General features: G+C 43.7%; 1 long non-coding RNA gene across 1 annotated transcript; it reads right to left on the reverse strand.

Annotated features, from left to right (window-relative positions):
- Positions 1-2,586: 2,586 nt before the first annotated feature.
- LOC125523701 lies at positions 2,587-3,889 on the reverse strand. Its single transcript, XR_007290344.1, has 3 exons — positions 3,096-3,889; positions 2,866-2,995; positions 2,587-2,695 (listed from the first exon to the last, which is right to left on the reverse strand). It is a non-coding gene; the product is annotated as an uncharacterized LOC125523701 (long non-coding RNA).
- Positions 3,890-10,737: the final 6,848 nt, after the last annotated feature.

A 10,737-nucleotide genomic window follows, 5' to 3' on the forward strand; every position in this document is an offset into this window, starting at 1 on the left:
CATGGCGCAGTCAACAAACAGAACTTGCAAGTATTATTTTACACTTAATCAGCAGATGTTTCTCAAACACAAAATGCAGGCAACTGTACAAGTAGGAACTAAAATTCGTGCAAGTAGTCAGAAGATTTCCAAAGCAAAATAAATATCAATGGAGTTCCTTCATTCGGAGGAACGAAACGAACGAAATCAAGCCATACCATCACCGCCGCAAACTCCCCTTTAGGAGTACAGATAATAGTTAATATTCCATAACAAACTAAAAACCGGACATGGGAGGATGGGCATCTGTTCCTAGAAAAATCGGTGGGAGTCAGGAATCGCTGCAAGGTTAAAAATAAAAAAAGAGGAGGTTAGGATCGATTGAGGTGGTGGAAACGACCTAGTAACTCCCCTTTAGTAACAGGCCATAAATTGGAAGGCAACCTTTTACAGGAAATATCACGTATATTTGTTTAAATGAATGATCATTAAATTCCATAAAATTTCTATCCTAAGAATATCTAACACATTAATCTTAAGAGCAACAGTAACTAAAGAACAACAAGCAGCTAGATGTCCTCAATGGTGACACAACAGTTGAGGTTGGGGATATGCAGCTTCATTTCTTTGAGAAGTCAAACAATCTGTACAACGACATGCATAAGCAAATAGGAATAATCTGAAAGGGGAAGGATTATACTATTTTGTCTTGTTGAGTTCGCTTCCCAGTTAAATATGTTCCATTTCTTTTTATTACAAAATCAGAGCCCCTCCATTTAGTAAGAGGCTCAAATTAACGCTGATAGTCTAGACATGCTACACAGAAATCATGGAAGGGCCTAACACTGATAACATTACCATTGTATATCTAGTCATAGTGTTCCAACTATCCCACCAAAAATAAAGGGAAGAAAATTAGAATACACATAGGCTAGAAAAAAATGATTACCATGATCTTAAATAAGCAACCAATATAGCAGTGTCGTTCCCACAAAGGCAAATGAGAGAGTACAACAAAACTGGAAGTACCAATAATCATATCGTGAAATGTGTTGTTTTCTTCATCAACGGATCTAACAAAAATGAATTGAGTTAGAAACCTGATCAGGTGCAAGCATGCAGTATAGAACAGTGGGTAAAAGAAAGGAATAAAATACAATATTGAATAATCTCCTCACTCATAAGGTGCTTTTGCAAGAAAGGAATTAAATTCAATATCGAAAAATCGATCTCTTGTTTTCAGCTTGACTTGATTCTATTGCTAACTGCATTCCCAAAAAATAATGTCCGCGTTCTAAAATTTGAGTCATCTAGCAAAACGTAGTTCAGTTTATAAAGTTGTTGGTGCAGGCATCCCATGATGGTCATATTTTTGCAGAATTTAGTTAGAACCATCAAGTGAGCTTTAGTTAACTCACAAGCTTATATGCATCTAGAACTTTAAGTTATACTCAAATCTACAAAGGTGCAAAAACATGCAGGAACTAAGAATAGATCATGTACTTCTAACAAAATCTCAAAACTGGCACATGAGGGGACATATCCCAATATTTAACGTAAGTCGGCATGAAGATGTCCCCAAGATACAAACTTCGTATAATTTATCATGAAAATTGTCCCTGGTAGAGTAAGTCCAAATTTTCATCAATCTTTATTATATCAAAAACTTTTGTTTTCTTCAATTAAATATGCATACCAGACCTCTCCAACAAGATGCACCTCTCCAAAATGCTTTATGAACCTGATAGATATAGAAAGCATGTAGCCATACCTATTCTTGCATGTGCATGTCGAGTTTGAAAAAAAAAACAAGGTAGCAACATCTTTCCAATAGTTTGCTGAGTGCTAATCACCTTGCAGGCTGAAGAAACACGATGGTATGGGGTGCTAATTAATTCAAACACAAACAACATAAAAACCAAATTGAGATAGAAGCTACTGCACACATACTATTCTGAATTTGATGATCAATTAATTGGCGCCTTTCTATTTGTACACTTAGAGGGTGCTTGGATCCAAGGGACTATTTTTAGTCTGACTAAAAATAGTCTCTTTTAGAGGCTAAAGTTCCAAGCACCCCTGACTAAAGAGAGGCTAGGACTAGCCTTGAGGCTAAAAATTTTTAGTCATAGGAAACCTACTAAAATATGTATTAGCCCTCTCTCTCCTCATTTAATTCCTCTCCTTTAACACATGCGAGTTCTGGATTGGAGGGTTTGGAGGATAATAAATGCTCAATAACTTGATTTTAGTCTTTTTAGTATTTGGATCCAAGCATGGATGAGGCTAGCAAGTTTTAGTCCCACTACTTTTAATCATGGGACTAAAACGTATCCAAGCACCCTCTTATAGACATCTCAAACATCAAAAATCACAGTTCAGATTTTGTTCACATATAACCTAGTATGATCTTCAAAAAACAAGAAATAGAACCTGGTGTGTTGTCTCTTACTACAATGGGAAGCCATCTGCCTCCTTCCTGCTAGCTCTTGATGTGGCCACTGCATCATCCATCCTCTCTGATCCATGGACACATAAAAAAGTCGCCATAAACACAAGTCAGTTTGTTGAGACAACATGAACAAATAAAAGTAGAAGACAACTCCATCACTCCTTATGCTGGCCTCGGCAAGTTTGCAGCCACATATTATAGCCACTTCGAACAATAACCCCTACATATTATAGCCACTTCGAACAATAACCCTGAATCACTCGCCTGCATTTCTTTTGGTTACAAAATTCAAATGAAGTAGCACTACAAATATAGTAGTAAATTGTAGGTACAACATGGACAAAGGGGAATTCTACAGATGCTGCTGTTTTAACCACCATGAATTATACAGACAGACTCTTATTCTGAAAATCAGATGGTAAGGTTCAGAATACCTGTGTACGGTCGGCAATGATGAGTGAACTCTTAATAAATTGAATACTTGAAAACACTTAATAAATCGAATATGCTTTATATGCATCATCTCAAATTGCTTTGCATGGTTCTTCAAATAAAATCTCATAGCTGCACATAACAGAACATTGGGGCATGAAATAAATCTGAACAAAATGAAGAAAAAGTACAGCAAAAGCTGGCCTAGTGACTTGGTGAGCAATATGATAACGTGATAATATCATGTAGCATAGCTTTGCCATCACGCACAGGAGGACCGGAGGAGTGTTGCCTTTGGAGTCAGCCATGACCTATGGATGAATATATAAGCTAGCTCTGATTTGCAAGAGGGGAGCAGCCTGGTGTGTTACAAATTCGGCCACCATAGGGGAATCTCATGAACTGAGACAGCCAGGGCGCCATATTCGTCATCGTCTACTACCACCTTGGCCCTGTCAAACTGTGGCGTCGAGCTTGCAGGCAGAGTGGCGAATGGCCACAGACAGTGGAGCCCTCCTCTAGTAACAGGAACGACACAAGCAACAACTATCTGAACACATTTGTGAATGATGAGAATAGGATGGTAAGGTTCAGAATACCTGTGTACGGCCGGCAAGTACTCCTTGCGACGATCGTCGCACCCTGCCCTGGGGTTCAGCGCAGGTGGCGGCGGCGTCTCCCCTCAAAGGTCGGCGGCGGCGGCGACGGCGTCTCCCGTCGGAGACCGGCGGCGGCGGCGGCTCCTCTAGGAGATTGGAGGCGGCGTCTCCTCTGGCAGGTCGGCGGCGGTGATCCCGGACGTAGGCAGCGGTGATCCCGGACGTCCGCGGCGGCGCCTCCTCTGGGAGAGACGGCAGATCGTACCACGGCGGCAGCGAGAGACGGCAGATCGTGCGTTGGCGGCGATCCCGTATCTCGGTGTCGGCGATCTCGTACATCGGCAGCGGGTAGATCGAACGGGATCGCGGCAGATCGTACGTCGGCGGCGGCAAGGAAGCTCTCCCGTACGTCGGCAGGGGCAACGAAGCTCTTCTTTCGATGAGATCGAGATGGGATCGAGAGAAGCGTTTTTTGTGTGGGGTGTGGGTTTTTTTTGGCTGCGTGGAATGGGGTGAGGGTGGGGGGAGGATGACGAAAAAAAACCAACGAAAATAAACCGCGCAGACTATTCACCAACTGCTTCATTATCGACTTAGAATCAATATAAATGCAGATAGCTTACACCTAGATGATAATCACTTAGAAGTTCAATGTACACACATTACAGAACACTTGAGCACAAACACAATCAGCATGGATTAATTTATTTGGATTCATAACCAACATACATAAGCAAAAGAACACATGTAGATATACGACCCAGCACGGCTTAGTGAAAGGAGATGAGTGGCAACTATAAAAAAATAATAATAAAATGCTTGGAACTTAAAGTGAGTACATACCATAGATAACACGTGTTGCTGATGATATGTTCTATATCTACTTTTCTCTAGGAAGGAGCAAAATGATCGCACCCTCAGTTCCTCATGCATTTTTTTTGTAATTTATTTGAAGACATAAAGAACCACTTCCAATATGTGTGCATAATGTAGCAGCAACATAATAAAGGTCATATGCTAAGCAACATTAAGTACGTGAAGTCCATCGTAAGGATTTATATTCAACCTTCTTTGGACCTCTATAGAAATAATCTTGTCATGATTGTAGTCCCGGTATTAGAATCCTTCCATACAAATTATCAACTTCCAATTCTAAGGCGAGATTTCATAATCGTAAGGATGGACAAAAAATGACACTACATGGTCAACAATGATGCATTTTCATATTTCACAAAGCAAAGATACATTATGGGATAAAATAAACATAGCAGATCCACAACTCTCAAGAAAATCAGGGAAAATGACCATCTCATATCAATATCGTCAACCCTTGTCAAAAACAGATGTGTAGTCGTGTAGATAAAAGACCCCTCTGATTGCGGATGACCGGATCTTTGATCTATGTCCGGCGATGTATACCTTGAATCTGTTACCGGCAACGTCGTAAATCTTGGGCGGAACATCCATCCATCCAGATAAAATAGTCAATGGCGATCATCATCCTGATGACCAAAGCCCAATGATGAGTCGGGGTGTGGCGACCAATTTGATGTTGGTTGATTACTACCAAACATAGAATAGACACCAATCGCCAGGGTCACCGATCGGGATGGGATGCAAGGGTTCACTTCCATAATTTTGAAACCACGCAGGCAAAGAAAAAACTCCAAATCTGGATTCCCAACTTATAAATAGAGTGTCCTCCCACCTTCCACATGAGCGATGACGGGCTGATGGCACCGCCGGCGACTTTTCTGCAAAACAAAAGAGAGGCTAATCCCAGATCCTGTTACTTCTCGTGTGGTGCTGTAGTGCCTACTAATTAATCAATCAAGCAGCTACATGTAGTGGAGCCGTGGAGCTGCCTGGATTATTGGCTTAGCTATATGTACGTACCTAGCTGGATTGAAGCTGCTGACCTTCTCGAGCATGACGTAGAACTTGTCCTTGAGCCTCTTGACTTTCGGCGTGTCCATAGCCTGGATCTGCGGCGACGAGACCTTGCCGTCGGCCTCGTCGTGCTGCTGTGTATGCAGCTGATTGGTGCGCTGTCGACGCGCGCGGACACTGCTGGAGTAGCGTGAGACGGGATCCCAGCCGCCGCGCCGGCCTATACAGAGGGGAAACGGGAATTGATGGGTACGACTATATCGAGGAGGTGGGGAGACGGGACGTTCTGTAATCTTGGTCAGGCTCTGGTCGGTCTCTCTTCCCCTGCTGGTAACGGGTCAATGACGTGGTTGTCAAGCTGATCAACCTGTTGTGGGTCCCACCTATAAGTGATTAATGGAACAATGATGTGGGAGTGTTGCTGATGTGGATAAGCTGCATGTTAAAGAGAAATACTATACTTTCTTTGTCACGGTTTAGAAGGCGCAGTTAAATTTGCGTGCATTTTCACAATAAACAAGGTTTATGGCGCATTGCATTTATTTCTAGTAGCTAATTAGTACTTCGATATACTATTTCTATATGCATGCGTAGTGTGAATGCTATTTTTTAGCCCATCCCACAACCAATAGATAACCACTTAGGTCCCAGAGAATTTTCAAGTGCGCCTTCTAAACCGTGATGGAGGGTTGAACTATTTAGATATTATAGATTATAGATTATAGATTAGAAGACTATAAACCGACTCAAGATAGCTTTCCTATTCTACGACTAACACACGTACACTTTTCAAACTAATTAACCCGCAACGTTGATCACTCTTAAACAAATCAGGCATTGTTTGGATTATTCTAACAATCATCAGTAATTCAAACATGCGACTCTTCATTTGACAAGACATGCAGACGACCTTCTATTTATCTTGTCATGTTGGTTGTTTTTGGTGACAATACTTACGAGATCACAACTTTTTTTTTTGCAACGATGACCATCATATTATCATCATCTTTTTTTCATGCCGGCTGTCGCACTAGAACCAGCGGTTACCCGGACTACCGGCCACGTAGCCACATCTTAGCGTGCTACATGCCGACTAAACACATAGCTTCATGTAGAAACTCAACTTAACTAGTGCATGTCCTCGTCACATTGATCTTCATCTTCTCGTCAATTGCTTGTGCATGGGGAGAAACATCTTTTTACCTGCCATATCTTCAATTTCTCATTGTCGTTGGTGGCATAAATTACCAAACGTCGCTCCCAGTTTGACCACATGCGAAAACGTAAGGCACAATTTCCTTTTTTCATCCGCTCTCACTCTTAATTCTCCTCTACCAGTGATGCATCTCAACTGCAGCAGACGAACCACACACCTAAGCTCTTGGACAAACCTTACAAGATCTCACATCCACAACTTGACGACGACTCAATTCTGTCGTCCCTTCCATGCTTCCCTGGACGACGATCTTGACGAGATCTTCTAGCGCCGCACCTCAGAAACTCCACCCCCATCAACGATCTCTTTCCACCGACTTGCCGACGATAGCCTGTCGTCTCCCCAGTTCATTCTGCGGGACGACAATCACCTATCGCCTCGCTTGCGACAGAATGTCACCGCCTTCTTGTCGTCGCTCCGACGAACGACTACCACCCGATCCTCCACGTAACCGCTCGGACGAATCTTCCTCGTCGTTGCACCACCCAGCGACTATATCGCCCGCTCCTCCTCATTGCTATACCAGCGACTATATTGCCCGCCCCGAGGCGCTAGTCGGGTCGACACCCCAGGGCAAGCACAATTTCACCGTGACCTTGCTCTAAATATCAATTGTTGAAAATTCGCCCACAAGATCAATCACATCAAATCACACGAACACAAGTGCATGAAAAACTGATAGCCAAGGGCACGTGTGGCGCCCCTCCTTTCTTCCTTTTTATTTCTTTTTTCTTTTTCTCTTCTTCTCTCGGTTACAATACTCATGGCTGCTGTTGCTTATATAAATGCAGCCACAACCCCAACACAGGACTTAGTCGTACGTTTACTACTAAACCAACACGACACGGCTGCACTCTCTAAAAAAAAACACGACACGGCTGCTACTGATTTCTAATTCAATTAGAAACCTGGCACACGTCCACGTACTAGGAAACTACAGACCGACTCAAGATAGCTTTTCTATTCTACTACTAACGAGTAAATTGCAAAAAATCACCACAATTATGCAAAAGTCATCAAACGCCCATCAATATGCATGTTTTCTAGTGGGTTTTTTCTAAAGCATTGAAAACTTCGACCCAATTATAATGGTTTTTTGCAATTTACTCACTACTAACACACGTACACATTTCAAACTAATTAATCCGCAACGTTGATCACTCTTGAACAAACTCAGACATTGTTTGGATTTATTCTAACAATCACCCCCTAATTCAAACATCCGACTCTTTATTTTACAAGGCACGCAGACGACCCCTGTTTATCTTATCACGCCGTTTGTATCCGGTGACGCGACTAGATTGCAAATTCTCTTTTTTCTTTTTGCAACAATGACCATCACTTTTCCATCATCTTTTTGTCATGCCGACTGTTAGACTGAAACCAACAATTATCCGGACTACCAGCCACGTTGCCATATCTTAGCGTGCTACATGTCGACTAAACGCATAGCCTCATGCAGAAACTCAACTTAACTGGGTGTGCGTCCTCGTCACATTGATGTCATCTTCTCATCGGTTGCTTGTGCATAGGGAGACACATCCTTTTACCCGCCACATCTTCACTTTCTCGTTGTCGTTGGTGATGCAACTTACCAAACGACGCTCCTTGTCCGACGGCATGAGAACTCGCCATTTACACACAACTTAACTTCTCCGTATATGAACTCGACGGAACTTCTTGATCAGGACGAAAATGTAAGGCACAATTTCCTTTTTCCATCCGCTCTCACTCTCAATTCTCCTCTGCCAGTGACGCATCTCAACTGCAGCAGACGACTCATACACCTGAGCTATTGGATGCACATTACAAGATCTCATGTGCACACCTTCACGACGACTCAACTTTGTCTTCTCTTTCATGCTCCCCCGGACGGCGATTTCGACGAGATCTTCTAGCACCGCACCTCGGAACCACGGCTCCAATCAACGATCTCTTTCCACCAACATGCCGACGACAACCTGCAGTCTCCCCAGGTCGTTCCGCCGAACGACAATCACCTGTTGCCTCGCTTGCGACAGAAACTCACCACCTTCTCATCGTCGCTCCGACGAACTACTACCGCCCGTCCTCCCCGTCACCGCTCGGACGAATCTTCCTCGTCGTTGCACCATCCAACGACTATATCTCCCGCTCCTCCTCGTCGCTATATTAGCGACTAATATCACCCGCCCCGAGGCGGTAGTCAGGTCGCCACCCCAGGGTAAGCAAAATTTCACCGCGACCTTGCTCTAGATACCAGTTGTTGGAAATTCGCCAACAAAATCGATCACATGAAATCACACGAACACACGTGCATAAAAAACTGATAGCCAAGAGCACGTGTCGCGCCCTTCTTTTCTTTCTCTTTATTTCTTTTTCTCTTTTTCTCTTGGTTACAAAACCCATGGCTGCTATTGCTTATATAAATTCAACCATGACCCCAACATAAACACACGTGCACGAAAAACTCATGGCTGCTATTGCTCGGACCTAGTCGTATGTTTACTACTAAACCAACACGGACACGGCTGCTACAGATTCCTAATTTAATTAGAAACCTGGCACACGTACATGTACTAGGAAAGTACAAACCGACTCAAGATAACTTTCCTATTCTACTACTAACACACGTCACTTTTCAAACTAATTAACCCGCAACGTTGACCATTCTTAAACAAACTCAGGCATTGTTTGGATTATCCTAACAATCACCTCTCAATCCAAACATCAGACTCTTCATTTGACAAGACACATAGACGACCTCTTGTTCATCTTGTTGTGCCGGTTGTCTCTGGTGGCGCGACTTATCGGACCGCAACTTCTCTTATTTTTTACAATGATGAATATTCGTTCATGCATACATACGAATGTACGCATCCCTGTAAACACACGCAAGCACATCCTTCCCTTACGAGAGCATCTACACACACGTACAACAGATCTGGTCCCTCAAACATCCGTAGACTCATCTGGGCGCGTTCATGAGCAGCGACCGGGCAGCCCTCAAATTTCCTTCTTAGCATCCTTCTCAGCGCAGGTTGCCTCATGTTCGTCCAAGATTTGGGTTGGATATGAGGGGTACCGGCCAGCCCAGGCGTTTGAGATCCGTTTGAGGCGCCCGGATGGATCGTTTTTTTTGCCGGTCAGTGCCCAGGCAGCCCGCCCGGGTGTTTGAGACTGGTTTGAGATGTCTGGTTGTAGATGCTCTAAGCACATTCAAGACTTAAAATCTTGAGATTGACGAATTCACCACAAACATTTTCGTAGTCTACGGAAACGTCTACTCCCACTGAATACACATCATCATCGTCAGAAGGCCTAAAATAAATTTAGAAAAATGCAAACAACCAGTGTCAGATCTAAAACTTGAAACTTGATAGACTAGGGATAGCACTATCCTCCCAACAATCCAACAGCCACAGACAACAATCCAACAGCCACAGATTAGTTCGCGTCTCGAGCGTGTGTCTAATCTAAGACATTCAGTTTCCTCGTCTTCGTTGTCCACGTCATGGCCAGCAGTGGCAACAAAAAAAAGACTGAACTAAAGAAAATAAAATCGGTCGGCAGTATTAATAGCAAACGTGATTCGCAAAAAAAATATTAATAGCAAACATGAAAGAGAAATCACACCCCCAAACGCTGACACACAAAAAGGTAGAACGTACGTGCACCTCTTCGGATGGGGCTTGCCTGCTCCCGCCTGCGTGCTCCCATCGGTGCTCCGCATCGTTCCTTTGCATCCTACCGTTCCATCATTTTCTCTCTCCCATCATCGTTTTTTTACTGCCAAAAAGATAAATCAAGAATACCCATTTATTACTTCATGCCATCCGTAATACACGCACATCGTTGAAACCTCCTTTCACAGCAGCCATGGACTGGACTCCGTTGGGAGCAGCCATGCCGATGTCGACGTTGTCGGCTAAACTCCGGCCAAAGCTCCAAGCGGCAAAGACCATCTGCACCTATCCCACATCTTCCCCTTGCCCGTGTAGAACCACACGGTGGGGCCCGGGCTTAACAGTTAGCCAACAGCCCAACAGCTGACAAAGAACTGACGATGGCCCCGCATCACCATCCGAAACCGATTGCTTGCAAGCCATCCTCCATCGGCCATCGCCCTCCTTCCCTATATATTACTCCTACGACTACGAGCAGCAGAGCAACCAGCTCCATCTCTTGGC

The sequence above is a fragment of the Triticum urartu genome, chromosome 7 (genome assembly GCF_003073215.2).
Source record: "Triticum urartu cultivar G1812 chromosome 7, Tu2.1, whole genome shotgun sequence".
In the NCBI taxonomy this organism is placed as follows: Eukaryota; Viridiplantae; Streptophyta; class Magnoliopsida; order Poales; family Poaceae; genus Triticum; species Triticum urartu.